This window comes from Rhineura floridana, chromosome 6 (genome assembly GCF_030035675.1).
Source record: "Rhineura floridana isolate rRhiFlo1 chromosome 6, rRhiFlo1.hap2, whole genome shotgun sequence".
NCBI classification, from domain to species: domain Eukaryota; kingdom Metazoa; phylum Chordata; class Lepidosauria; order Squamata; family Rhineuridae; genus Rhineura; species Rhineura floridana.
In genome coordinates, this window is record NC_084485.1 from 143,059,368 (window position 1) to 143,074,841 (window position 15,474).

At 40.7% G+C, this 15,474-nt stretch overlaps 1 long non-coding RNA gene across 2 annotated transcripts; it reads right to left on the minus strand.

Annotated features, from left to right (window-relative positions):
- Positions 1-1,783: 1,783 nt before the first annotated feature.
- On the minus strand, positions 1,784-15,474 carry LOC133387989 (uncharacterized). 2 transcript variants are annotated; one of them, XR_009763614.1, is made up of 4 exons: positions 15,421-15,474; positions 13,986-14,058; positions 9,550-9,672; positions 1,784-2,189 (listed from the first exon to the last, which is right to left on the minus strand). It is a non-coding gene; the product is annotated as an uncharacterized LOC133387989 (long non-coding RNA). The 2 variants fall into 2 exon arrangements; XR_009763613.1 differs by lacking the exons at positions 1,784-2,189; positions 9,550-9,672 and adding an exon at positions 13,347-13,665.

Consider the following 15,474-nt stretch of genomic DNA (forward strand, 5'->3'; position numbering starts at 1 on the left):
TTTCCCGGGAGAACCGATCTCTTTGGCCCTAATTTAGGAGTACCTGCTTCCCTACTTTCTGTTAACATGCTTACACCTCAAAAGATAGCTTGGTACTGCCTGCCCTTCCCATTCGCTTCATAACTTTATATGCTTCAGCATGTTCTCCTTGCACAGCCTCTAGTTTCTTTGAACGAAGCAAGGCTAATTTCAATAACCTTTTCTGACTGATTATGATCCTTGAACCATGATATCAGTTGCCGTCTGCTGATATCCTTTTATATCAATTGTAGACTTAACAGCACAATCCTGACCAAGTGTACTCAGAAGTAGGGTTGGGATCCTTTGGCCGGTGCTGGTTCGAAAGCGTTCTGTCGACCTAACATGCCGTTATCGATTCGACTTTGTTCTTTGTCTGCTAGCTGCTGCTTTTACCGATTAGGTGTTTTCCCCTCACAAAAAAAAGGATGTTAATATTGATGTTTTTAAAGGAAATATCAATAATTTGAAAAGAAATATCTATAATTTGAAAGGAAATGTTAATTTTTTAAAAGGAAATATTGATAAAATTATTTTTTTTAATATCAGTATTTTTCAGACTGATTTTTTTTAAAAAAAATCCATTTTCAAAAATAGATATGGAAAATTGCTGCATAAAAATTTGATCTGCAACAATAGAAAATAAGCAAATTAATGGAAAATTCAGGATGAAATATGAATTTGATGGAATTTTAACCCATCCCTACTCAGAAGTAAGTCCTGTTGAATTCAGTGGGGCTTACTCCCAGGTGAGAGCCAGTGTGGTGTAGTGGTTAAGGTGTTGCACTACGACTTGAGAGGCCAGAGTTCAAATCCCCACACAGCCATGAAGCTCACTGGGTGACCTTGGGCCAGTCACTGCCTCTTAGCCTCAATGGTAAACCCCCTCTGGATACCGCTTACCATGAAAACCCTATTCAAAGGATCACCGTAAGTTGGAATCGACTTGAAGGCAGTCCATACTCCCAGGTCAGTGAGGCTAGGATTGCAGCCTAAGATGTCTTCACACCATTTTGCTTCATAAAAGCAATGCCAGAAAAATGAAGCATATATTAATCAGTTCATTCCTGGACATGCAGCTTTAATACTACTTGATAGATTCAGGCAGCCTGCCTGTTCGTCTAGTTTCCTATCGGTTTGTGGTTTTCAGTGAGGGAAAACTTGGATTGGAAAAGAGATATGCTCATCCTCCAGTGGTAATAGCATTTCACATGCTCATTTGTCTCAACTGAGGAGAGAATCCTACTGAGAAATTATCCATAATTAAAAATAAATAAATCTTCTGTGTTTTTCCACACATATAGTGTCAATTATCAGATTTAACATTGATTTCTTGTCAGCATTTTGGAGTTAAGTCAGAAGTAAATGATGCCTTTTTAGTGCCAGTGCACATGGAGAGTATATTGTGAAACAAGCCTTATAGTAGAACTAGCCTCACTCGTTGAAATGGGTCTAGATCATCTTAATAAATCCCCTTAATAAGGGGATCATCTTAATAAATCCCCAACCACTGCAAGGGGAACTTGTTACTGTCAGCCCAAACCTCGCATCAGATGATCTATCCATAACAACAGGTTCAGCACTGCCAACAAATCTGAGCCTCCCATTTTGTCACTAAAACAGATCCAGGGCAAAAATGCCAGGGACAAGCTGTTAAAACTGTGGTGTGATGCTGGCCTTGATCTTGATTTTGTGCAACTTGGTCACCCATCTAACTCTCTGTGAAATCAACAACCATAAGTTGAGCAAATATTGGCACATTTTTTATTTTTATTACATTTTATTTATTTCAAATTTGTTTCAAAAAGAGACAAAAAGCATAATGTAATAACCTCCCAAATACCCCCTCCCTAGTGTGTAACGCTACATGAGAAGATCTCCCAGATAGGTATAGAAAGATCTGTCAATTTCGGTTCTTTGTTTCTCATTATTCCGGCAATTTGTGATTTTTTTTAGAATCAGCATCTTGGTGTGAATTTCTCCTACTAAACATATTTTTGTATGTACTGGTACCAGTTGATATATTATATAAAACTACCATGGTGCATAAAAATCTAAGGCAGAGCACATCACTTTTTCAGCTCTTCATGTGAATGCAAACTTTTCCACCATGGGTACTGCACCCCACACATCCTCTCTGTGCTTCTATGAATCCTCTATTATGAGAGCATCTGGACAGGAAAAAAAGAAGAGAAGTGATGCTTAATTTTATTTATTCATTACACTACACAAGCCACTACATCACACTGAAAATAGGCACAAACTGCAACCTATTTATGTTGGCTACAATACATGTATCACTGAACACTAAAGTCAGGATCATTCAGACCATGGTATTCCCAATCTGAGAAAAATCAATTCATTTGAAATGTGGTGTTGGAGGAGAGCTTTGTGGATACCATGGACTACGAAAAAGATAAATAATTGGGTGTTAGAAGAAATTAAACCAGAACTATCACTAGAAGCTAAAATGATGAAACTGAGGTTATACTACTTTGGACGCATCATGAGAAGACATGATTCACTAGAGTAAGCTTACAGCTTTCAACAGCAGCATGTATGCCTGCCCGCCCACTTTTCTCTCTCTCTGCACATCCAGCATGAGGTCCAGAACAGAAGATCAAAGAAGCACACAGGATCTTGGTAGGCATGCACAGTAAATAATTTCAGTGATGATTATAATAAAAGTGTACATAAAGAAGGTTTTTTATTATTTGCAAAACACAGCATGTACATTTTATCTACATTTATACCACTTTTATCTTTACAACAATCCTGTGAAGTAGATTAGGCTGAGAGTTGGTTCTGTCACCAATGTTGTGCACGTATTTCGAGTACTTTTTGTCTGTTGTTATTATCAGGGATTCAAAACAGCTGTTCATATTGTTATTATATATACGTAAGTAGCCGTTCTTGCCAATGATTGCCAGGGGGGATGTAGGGCCCCCAATCTACATATAGTGTACTAGGCTCAGGAAATCCTATTGCCAACCCTGGGTTTGTATAGGATGACAATAACTAAAATGGGATGAAGTTCTTGAGAACAGCTTCCCAGTGTGTTCACTCTTCACCTTTAACATCTTTTAGATTACAATGCAATTATCAGCCATATATAGTTATGTTGCTAGAAGTCCATGCAATTTGGATTTGGTACCAAATTTGCCATTAATTTGCTTATTCTTTAGAGTTGTGGACAGGATTTTTTGTAGCAATTTTCCACTGTTGTTTTCAAAAATGTTTTTTTAATTAAAAAAAGTCCATCTAAAATATTGATATTAAAGAATGATAATTTTATTGATATTTCCTTTAATTTATCAACATGTTCTTTTTAATTATTGATATTTCCTTTATAAATATTGATATTAATATCAATATTTTTGTGAGGGGAAAAATGGATGGGTAAAAGCAGTGCTGGTGGCCAAAGAACTTGAATTGATACTGGCCTATTAGATTGATGGAATGCTTTTGAACCAGCACTGGCCAAATGGTGAGCCAAGCCTTCACAATGACTTCCTATTAAGGCTGCTTTTCTGAAGCTTTTCATAGGTTACTCTGGAGCATCTGCATTATCTTTCAATCCTGTTACTGTTATTGTGTGAATATTGCTAAGTCATTCTTGCTGAAGAAATTCCACATCATTGCATAAAGATGATTTCAATGAATACAAATTATGCATTTGGTCATTGCACAGTCACATCTATTTAAAACAACCCACGTTATTGAAAAAAAGGGCCCCAAACAGAAAAGAAAATTTATCTGTGTTTTCCTGAGCATGAACCTCTTCATAAGGGTGCCTTGAATAATAATAATTAATATACATTTTAAATAATATACATTTTTATTTTATTTTATTTTATTGAGAGGGAGAGTTGAAGGCAATTGGAAAAAAGAGACCACTGCTTGTGATGTGCCTGCTCCTCTTCCGTTCTGCTCTTAGCAAATAGTTTTTGAAAATGTGGGTAATATTTCAAAAACCTCACAAACCTGTTTGACCAGAGGTGACAGTGGGACAAAGGGGACGAGTGATCACCCATGGGAAGTGATGGTTCTCTGAAACCACTTTCAATTTTCTTGAAGCTGATTTAGTCACATAGGGATGTCACAAGCATTTGAGCAGAGGTGCTTGACAATTTTAAAGTGTGAGTTGCACTTACTCATGCCCTTCCTTCTGCTGCTTAGCAGAAGAAAAAAGGCTATGGTGTCCAGGCCAGAGTTTCCTGGGAAGAGGGACTGACTATTAAACCATTCTAGCAATTGTAGCTCTGTGGGGGGAATAGGGCGTCTCCTAACAACTCTCAGCACTCTTCACAAACTATACTTCCCAGGATTCTTTGGCTGTTTAACGTGGAATAATAGTGGGATAATAGTAGAATAAATATATGGTATGAATGTGGCCTTCAGTCTTTATTTGCAATCTGATCCTCCCCATGTTTATTAACAATAGCCTTACCCAGCCTGGTGCCTTCTACCTGTTTTGGACTACAGTACCCCAGCCCCTGCATACATACCCAATGGTCAGGAACGATGGGATTTACAGTTCAAAACATCTGGATGGCACCAGGTTGGAGAAGGATGATTGTTCTAAGTCACATTCACTTCAATGGGGTTGATATCCAAGTTAAGCCTCCTCACATGTTACTCATGCAAAGAGGTAAAGCATGTAGAAAGGAACTGCCAGGCTGTATCTTGGGCCCCACTCCTGCTGACAAGGGTCTCCTCCTACTCCCAGCCCCATCTCTGTTGTCCCTACATTAGCATAGACATCTGAGGTGGGGGAATTCTTCAAGTGTATGTGATTTGTCTTTGCCAGGTTTTGGAAGACAACACCGTCAGAGTTTCAGGATTTGTTAATTCCCTTAGCACCTCAGAGTCCCTGCATTCATGAAACAATTAGTACAATACTGTTCCCTGATGCTGAGGACTCTCCATGAAGAAAGAGAGAAAGAATGCCCAGGATAGAGAAATCACAGGAATCCTATATACCCTTAACGGTCTTTCCACAGACTTCTTTATGTGAGGATGCATGCAATTATTTTGGACTCACTGAACTCATGGGAATATCTTATGAGTGTAGACATGTATAGGATGGCACAGTAAATAAAAATAGGGAACACAATTCCCCTCGCTGATGGAGGGGAAGACGTGAGATGAGATTTCCCCCTTCTTCAACTAAAAGCATCCAGAGTCAAGGTGTCTTGGTGATGACAGTGGATTCCTGCCCTTGCTTGCTCCTTCATGCACAAATTGAAAGCAGCAGCAGGTCAGGGATTTCTGGGATTGGTGGAAGGGAAATGACATCACTTCCATTCCTCCTCCTCGCCTACCCAGCCTCCTCAGACAACAGCATTTTGAAGGGTACTGTTGGCTGTTGCTCCACCTGCCTTGAGGACCAAGCACAGGGGTCTCACCATAATGGCAAAGCTGCAGTTGATAGCCTGGTGCCCACATAGCTCTCGAGGCATTAGCAGCTGACAGCATCCTCCAGAGGGAAAAGGACACCCTCTGCCAACTCATACATTACTGAGTGGGGGCAAGCTTCCTATTGGGGCCTGCCACTCTGGTACTGGGGAAAGGCCCCTAAATGCCCCAGTGTCATTATGGGTCTGACCCTGAGACAAGTTAAATAACTTGATGAAAGGAGTTTCCTGTCCACCTTCTCTCCTGCAGCCACATGTGTCCCCCGAAATGTCAGGGGGTCCTCCTGAACAAGGTGAGACCCTCCCCTGGTAGCCCCACCCTACAATTTTCATCCTACAATGGTGAGGCTTTAGGGAGGACATGTGTGGCTGCAGGGGCAGAAAAGCATGAGAAAAATTCCTTCCATATATTTTGGATTATGTGAGAGTTCATGCAAGTGCCTGAGAAGACTCCATATAAAAGCATAAATGGACCCAGGAGGAAAGAGACAGGGTCAGAGGGGGATGGTAGCAATAAAAGCAACATCTACATGAAGAATGACTAATTTATATTATGAATTGTATAATAAATCTGAATAGGGAAGAAACAGAAGAGCATCTGCCTTGCATGCAGAAGGTCCCAGGTTTAATCTCCAGCATCTCCAGGCAGGACTGGGAATGTCCACTGTCTGAAATCCCGGAGAGCCATTGCCAGCCAGTATCAACAGTACTGAATTATGTGGATCAATGGGAGTAACTGTTACACCGTGTCAGACCCAGCTCAAAAGCAGCTGAGGGTGCTGCCAGTGAAAAACGGGAAGAAAGCAAAAGGCCATCCGTGTTGCATAGAATGTTTACTCACTTCTAGCAGCCCTGTACCTGGCATTGCTCAGGAATTCCAAGAAACCAAATCAGTGCAGTTTGAAATCAGTGGTTAAACGGAGTGCAGGTTTGAAAACAGTCTGCCATTGATTCAAAATGGCATCCACTTGCATCCAAATACAGACAAAAACCTGGTCCTTGATTTTGGGACCATCATACATAATTTGGTTATAATCAGTGCAGTCTGGAAAAGTTCAGTCTGACATTGATTCAAAATGGTACACAACTGTATCCAACCATAGATAAAGCCTGCTCCTTTATCTCAGGAGCCATCACGCAAAATTTGGTTATGATGCCTTAAGAGGTATCCAAACACATAGATAACAAACAACTTTTCAAAATGTGTAGTAATCAGTTAATCAGGTCACCTGCGAGCCTCAGTAATCCACTGGGTATAAAGGGGTGAGATGATCTTTCAGGTATCCTGGTCCCAAGCTGTATACAGCTTTATACCCCAAAACCAGCATCTTGAACTTAGCCCAATAACTGATTGGCAGCCAGCACAATTCTTTCAGCAGTGGGGCAATAACTGCTGTGGGCTTGAGTCCTGATACTACAGAGGAGAGGTCACTCCAGAACATTGAGATACAAACACATCAATAAAGGGGTCTTTGCATGCTTCCCTCGCTAGATGTATCGCTTGCAGATTATTCATGATAGTTTGAATGGATGTATGCAGAGCAGTTTTTCTCCCATAGAGGCTATTTTAAAAAGATACCTGTAATGTACAGTTAACAAAATGTGATGTAATATCTGCAATACCCCCCAAGGAAGCATGTTCCAAATATATTTCATTAAATGCTGAGTTGCCTAGGTGAGGACACAGACCTCTCATCAACTCATCAAGAAGTTTCATTTAAGGATGTTATAGAGGAGGAGATTTAAGTTTTCTTTCTCCCACTTCTCCTGCAATGGGAGTTGAAGAGTGGAAAATTAAAACGGCATATTTTGAATGCATTTGCATGTGAAAATTAATTTGGCGGCTCACAAGAAACATTTCCACAATTTATCAAAATCGGATGAATATTTATGATGAGTTTGCTCACTCTTGGAAGGAGCTGTAATTGGACCAACCATTTTGTAATGATACGATAAGCAATGAACTGCCGACATATGGCAGTTTTATTTAATCTTCAGAGTAAACCCATTTCTACTTCACAGAGTGATGCCTGTATGAAAATAAATACTTTTGTTGTGTTGCTAAATGAGAGCAAGTGCACTTTGGTAGTAGATTTGCCAAGGAACCAGGAAAACAAAATGCCCTAGCCATTTCCCCCCCCCTGTACTTTGGGGCTACTTGCCAATAAGGTCAGATCCCCCCCCGGTCTTTTTTAGCTGTACACTTTAAGAGGAATAGGCAGGTTTTATGCTGGCCTCTGACCCTGAGTCCATGAAAAACAAGGTGACTTACTTTACAGAGGACAGTTCTGTATTTGCAGGGCTATCAAACTACCATGTGGACAAGTCTTCTGTTTGTTGAGCTGCCTGATTCAAGTCCAGTTTATAGTACTAAAGGAAAGAAGACCAAAGGCCTTGCGTTGCCCATCAATAGTTATCACCTGGACAACAGACTAAGCAGACACCTTCTGCTGTGGTATTCACCCCCAAACCTAGAGGGTACCTCCCCCAGATCATATCCAGAGACCTGATATATTTCATTTAAAGAGCTGGCAGCCCTAATTTGGCAGAGTTAGTGACTTCCTTCAGCAGTGCCTTTGAGAGTTTCACAGGGCTAACCCTATGGCATGAAATTACATTTGATGTCAGAAATCCACCAGAATGCACAAACATCATTCACATTATAAGAACTCTAGCGCAGCATTTCTCAACTAGTGGGCCACCAGATGTTGGACCACAATTCCCATCTTTCCTGACCATTGGCAATGCTGGCTGAGGCTGATGGGAGTTGTGGTCCAACAACATCTGGTGGCCCACTAGTTGGGAAAGGCTGCTCTAGTGGAAACAAAATACTAGTGCTTTTGATAGCTGTCGTTTGAAACAAAGTCATTATGGGTGACTGATTGCAAAAGCCATAGTTATGTTTCAGTATACAGTTAAAAGTAGCATTCGTTGGCAACAAGCAGCCTTTTATTGGAGAATTTCACAGTCAATGCACCATTGTTACGTGGTCCGTTGTGTTTCAACATGTGAATCCATCCATCTCTTATGAAGTATTAATGGATGAGATTGGTGACAAGATGTGGTATAAATCTGCCAATGGTCTAGATGCAAAGTACCCTCTAGCTACAGTATATGGTCTATTGACCCATTTGATGTGGTGGTGGTTAAAGTGTCAGACTGGGACCAGGCAGGGAGTCCCAGGTTCCAGCCCCATTCAGACTTGGAGCTCACCAGGTGACCTTGGGCCAGTTGCTATTTCTCAGCTTAACCTATCTCATAGGTTGGTGTGAGGATAAAATTTGAGAACAATATGCACCACCTCTAGCTTTTGGAGGAGCAGTTGGACATTAAATGAACAAATAAAATAGTCTCATGAGGTAGTAGGTGATGGGAAGGAATTCTTCCTGAAGTCCCAGAGAGCTTCTGCCAGTCTGAGTAGAAAATAGCAGACTAGAACAACCTTCCCTAACCTTCTGCCCTTCAGATGTTGTTGGGCTCTGTGATGCATCCTTCCCTGGCTCTCCCTGTCAGGTTCCTACCTGCGCGTGGTTACTGCCTGTCACTAGGCACCACCAGGGACTCCACCAGTCCGGACCGCTCTCTCTTATCGTTTCTCTCCCCGCTCTAGCACAGATCTCAACAGATCCCCCTGCTAGGCAACCACCAGTCACGTCCTAATACTAGTATTCCCAGAGACTCTGAATACTGGTATTGTTATTCTCTTCACCGCTGCCACCATTTGTTACAGTTCCCCTTCAGCCTTGGTCATTACCTTACCCTCCCTTCTGGTCTGTGAAACCCCAACCAAGGATCAGGCCTTTGGTAAACCAAATTAAGTATTTATTAAAGATAACAAAGCTAACAAGATTAACAAGATTTCTTCTTAAGGCACATAAGCATATGGTTTTACTCAATACTAATCCGAACTCCATCTCCCTCCTGGTAAACAACTCTCTAAACCCCACCAAGCAACCCACTCAGTTCTCTTCTCCCCCCCTCGATTCCACTCTCACTCTTCCTTTTATACATTCAGCCATTTTAAACACTCAGCCAATCATCTCGCATTCTACTGCCCATTCACTCCCCCTCTTTCACTCCACTTACCATGTATCTTCTAAACAACAACACTTACCATATATACATTAATATAGGAACATCACAGGCTCCTATTCCCATCAGGTCCAACCAGCATGGCCAATGGTCAGGGATTATGGGGGTTGTAGTTCAACAACATCTTGTACGCTGCCTTGGGCACCTGGTTGGAGAAAGGTGGACTAAATGGACAAATATGTTAACCATATGAGGGGAGTTCACCCATCACTCTCTGAAGCAGTATCTGAGGACAGTTTCCACTCTTTCTACTCCATTCCACTCCACTCCATGTTTTTAATAGAGTGAAGGGGGTGGCTCATCCATGCAAACAAATACATCAAGTGCCACAGTGTAGATGTAGTTGGCAATAGTGTAGTGGCAAATTCAGAAGTGCAGGGTCCTTTCATGTTAATCACAGCCATGACCCCTCCCCCCTTTTTTCTCTGGGGTGAGAATGAGATCCTTGTTAATGCCTTCTTCCACAACAACAGACATCCTTAGGAACCAACAAGCATGAAAGAGGAGAGTGTTAGCTACCGAGAAGAGTCTTCTCAGTGGCTGATTCACCTTCTTTCACTCCAATAGACTCCAATCAGCAGGAAAGAACAAGGAAGCTTGGTAGAAGACCCTTCTGAGTGGCTAAAACACTCTTCTTTCATGTTGTTTGGCTTGTAGGATGCTGGAGACCAGGGCCTTATTTATTTATTCAACAAAATGTATATTCTGTTTGATTGAGAGAAACCTCTAAGCTTCTACACTGCAGGGCTGTGCACAGTTCACACATATCTGGGCATCACTTGAATACTTAGCACGCAGTTGCTCTTGGTGAAGTTGAACTTGCTCCATTGCAAAACAATGCATTTTGTGGTCATTTCTATCTGTGTTGTTTATGTATGTAAGGATATGTATTTATTTCCTTACATTTTTATCCCACCTTTCTTTCACATAAAACCCAAGGTGGTATACATGTGGTTCCCAGGAGGTTGCCCATCAAGGCATTATCCAGACCAAGACCCATTTAGCTTCTGCTAGGGCAATGTCTGCAAAGGAAGAATCTTCATTTCAAGCCATAGATTTGCAACTCTCCAGCCCATTCCAGAACTGGCCCACCATCTGTGGACTACTTTAACATGAGTTGATTCAACTTTAAACCCATAGCTGCTAGGGATGGGGGAGAATATCCACTAAATCAGACTTAGTACCGGACTTTTGACTGAATCTGACAGTCCACTGTCTTTTCGGACCGGCAGTGATTTCTTGAGGTGGGCTGCGCCTGTAATCAGCACAGCTTTCCCCTCCTGAACCCCCCCTGATTTTATGCAATTATCTTTGCAATTACAATTGCTGTAATCTATTAACTTCCATGGATTTACATAAGCATTTATGGTAAAAATTACATATTTTTTCCCGCTGCCCCCCCCACAGTGGATAGAGTTGGCAAGTGTAAAAGCAAGCGGGAACAAAAAAAAGTGGCAGATTGGGATTGACTGACAGACTATCGGAATACAATCTGATAGGAACTAGGCAGTGAACCCCATCCCTAGTAGGTGCACAGAAAGAATCAGGAATACACTCAAAAGTGTGCTCCCAATTCTTCTTTTGCAGCCCTGGCTGCAAAAGTATTAAAGCATTCAAGCCACTGCTGCAGAGTTCTTCCTTTGCAGCATCAGCTTGAATTTAAGATGCAGCTGTGGCTACAAAGGAAAAATCGGTAGCACGCACTCAGTACACTCCTGAGTCTTCCTTTCCATCTTTAATTCAGCACTCATTGAATGTGGTGCCTTTTTGTGTTGTTGCAGGGTGGCAGAAAAAGTGCAGAGTTTAAAATCATTTTGTGGGGTAGGCATGACTTGGTCCTTATTATTATCATATTGCTGTATGAGCATTTTATGGATTTTGTATTGTCATTGTTTTAAACTTATTCTGAGTTTACATTTTTTATATATTGTATTTTATTCTGTCAAGTTGATTTGAGCTTTTTCATTTTATAAAGTGACTGATGAATGAAATAAATCAGCAGCAGCCACAACACCAGCGTTGAATTCTACCAGCAGCTGGAGAATGTGCTCCTGATTCTTCCTTTTCAGTTTGGCACCCTACCTTTACCTGTCCAGCACGCAGGGCTTTTTTTTTGGTGACGGTTCTTGCCAACATGGAGTACCAACTCTTTTCTTTTTGCTGCCCATAGCAGCCATTTTGAGCTGGCACCCATAGCACTTTTATCACTAGATGAGAACCAGCACATCATTTTTTTTTTTTACAAAAAATCACTGCCAGCATATGGCATCAGGCAATAAACAGGTGGGTGTGGTTTGGGACAAACTATATCATTGGCCAAATGGGGAGGCCTGGTGGGCCTCATTGGGCACTTGGGCTGGAGGTTCCCCACTGCTCAGCCAGGTGATGGCCTTGTGCGCCTTCACATCAACCTGTGATTTATTCATTCCCACGTGCAACATTCCACTTGATACTGCAGTGTGTGAACCAGATCTGAGATCCAAAATTTTTTTTAAAAAGTGCAAAGCTCTCTCAGATCTTTGTTTTTCACTTCACTTTGTTCACTGCAGGCATGAAGTACAGCTTATGTTTGCAGAATGCATATGAATTTTACATCAAGCCAGCCTAAGCACAGACTGAAAGGCTATAAGCAGATTTATGGATTTTTATTAGAGCTGAGCCAAATATTTGCAGTAAAGCTCATAGTCCTCTAATGTATCATATTTCAGTGTCCTCAATCCTACTGGGAAAATCCTTTCCTATTTTGCATGCTTCGCTAGCACGGTTCTACTGGGCCCCTATTGAATATCAGCCAAACAAACTAGATAACATGATCAAATGGCCAAATAAAATAACTAAATTACGCTTGACAGGGAACAAATTCTGATTGGTTGACACAATCAAGTGCCCAAAGCATGTGATGCAATATGACATTCTGTCAGTAAACACATAAGGGAACACAAAATGCCTTAGTGAAGAAGAATATGAGTTTAGAGATTTAATGAAAATGTTTTTAAAAGTCGGAAAATAAGATTTACCTAATTTATCAACAGACATACCTTTTATTTGACTTTGAAAATTGTGACATATTATGAACACAAATGTAAATAGGTTTAACTGGCAGATTAAGCATCCAAAACTTTAGAACTTTAGTTGATTAATCAATGGAGGCCAATTTAACAAGCAATAAAATGTTAACTTGTGGATCTGTGAGTTATAACATACATATTTATTTTTGAGACAGTTTTGATTTTCATGTGTTGCTATATTCTAATTTTCAACACACATTCCCTCTAAGAATAAAATTAACATACTGTAGACATTGGTATCTATCTCTTGATTATTTTGATTTTGGCAATCATCAACATTAAGAAAATAAAATAAAATATGCCAGATATACCATCAATTGAACCCATTACATGAAAGTATAACATAGTGTCAAACATAAATAGCATTGACTGCTGTAAAATCTTTAATGAAATGTTAATAAAATATACTGTCAAATATAAAATACTGAAATCAAACATCATAAGATGTAAGAGATTTGAAATATCCAGAGAAACAATGAATATTTGACATCAAAATTCACACAGGAGAATGTTGAAAATCTGTTAAAGCAAAATCTTTTCTTTAGAGTGCTCCAGACTGCACTCTAGGATGAATCAAGCAAAAATGCAGCTGGAAGAATCATGTACGCGAACTGTATAGCTGCATGGCTATGGAATTCTGGCTTGCAATAATCAAATCATAGATTTGCAATAGAGTAGATCAATTCAAGCATTATTTATTTCTTTTATTTATTAAATTTATTAGTTGCCTGTCTGGCTGGCTGTCCAGCCACTCTGGGCGATGTACAAAATAAAAACTTACAAATACATTAAAACATTAAAAATCTCAACAACAATAATAAAACCTAGCCCACCCCAAAAGCCTGCCTGAAGAGCCAGGTCTTCAAGGCCCAGCAGAAGCTCATCATAGAGGGGGCATGGCGGAGATCATTTGGGAGGGAATTCCACAAAGTGGGGGCCACAATTGAAAAAGCCCTCTGGCATTTTCTTTCCTGTATTATATATTTCTCTTGTCCAGTGGAAACAGAGCTCTGTGGATATACGTCAGTACGGCCAGGGGTCTTTTTTGAGACATGTAGGGACTCTTTATTCTTGACAGAAACAAAGAAACATTTTAAGGTTACACAGATTTGCTGCACTCACAAATTACTGCCTATAGAATTCAACTGAAAATTACTCCTATTAACCTTTTCTATAACCCCAGGAAGCATTTGTGCATTTAATTTATTCAATTCTTTTCACAAGTGAGGGCCACAAATAACAATAGAAAAAACAATTCATATATGTGTATCTGTTTTAAAAAGAAGTCTGATAAAACAGAGGTATGTTAAACATTATCTAAGTTGCATATTTTTCTGCTTCTACATCCATTAGTAATATTCAGCTGCTGGATTTCAAAATAGGTACTTACAATCAAGGTGACAGTTGTCTGAATGTTCAGCATGGAGAGAACTCCCAGTAAAGTGACATCTGCCATGTGAGAACTATGAAAATATAATATAGATGTGTTGAAAAAGAAAATAGGCAAAAACTGCATTATCCTGTATTAAGGCCATATGGTGTTAGAGCAGCCTTGATCAACTTGGTGCCCTCCAGATGACTCTGACTCCCATCAGCCCCAGCCAGGATGTGCTGCCTGTGGCTGATGGAAGGGGTAGTCCAAAACATCTGAGGGGCACCAGCTAGGTGAACACTTTCAGTCCAACTCCCAACATGATACAGTGTCATTCTAGAGCAGCCTCCCAACCTAGCGCCTTGAAGATTTGAGTATCGCTTCCATCATCCCATCATTTTGGATATAGTTCCCATCACTGCTGTTCTATGAGCATGGGGGGGAAGGGGAAGGAAAGGGAAGCTCTTCCTATTTCCAATATGCATTCAAGTAGTCTACTACATCACGAGTGGGTTCAGACCCACAGGAAAACCGCGAACAACCCGACTTGGTTAGAGATGTGTGAGTTACTACCGGAGGAACAGGGTCCCATGAATGAAATACCGAGGAGTAAATTAGCTTTCCAAAGGAAGATGATCCTCCCCACTCAGATTATTTCAAATGTTAGTACACTCTACCCAGAAGTAAATATCATCCACCCATGCCCATACCAAGGGATAACAACAACAGTTAACTCAATGGATACAGTGTCTTTTTCTAGTCCCCAAAAAGGATTTTACAAATCTAGAGACAGGGAAAGGGACTGTTCTCTTGCCATCTTATCGTGGAATATTGCTGGATGGAAGAGTAAGATGGCTGACCGGACATTTAAACAGTTTCTTCAACAATTTGATATTATTTTCCTTCAGGAAACGTGGTTGATTGACAGAGAGTCTCTTGAGATTGGGGGTTTCAAAACTTGGGTAAAACCTGCGATTAAATTTGCATCTAGAGGTCGTGGACGAGGGGGTTTGGCTATATTAGTAGCCACCCAACTAAACTGCCAAGTAATAGATCTGAACCTGCAGGCCTCGTCAGTCTCTCTAGTGGTGGGTATGAAGCTCCCGGGCCTACCGCCTGTTATATGTGTAAATATCTACATCCCCCCGGCAAATTCTAGCTTACAAGATCCTCCCTGGTTAGTGCTAGACTCTTTTTTGGAAATTTTACAGGCCAGGTTCCCATCTTATGAGCTCCTCCTAGGAGGCGACTTTAATGCAAGAATGGGTACAAATTATCCCTATGAGGATGATGGTTTACAAGTCCCCTTGAGGGCCTTCCGTTTTCAAACAGATCAGTTAAAGATCGAGTAATCAACAAGTATGGCTTAGCCCTGTTTCAATTAATTCAAAAATTTCAACTGGTCTGTCTAAATGGCTCACCACTAGATCTCTCCAAAGGCTCTTTCACTTACCATGCAAGGACCGGGGCCAGCCTTGTGGATTTCTTTTTAGGCTCCTGCCTATTG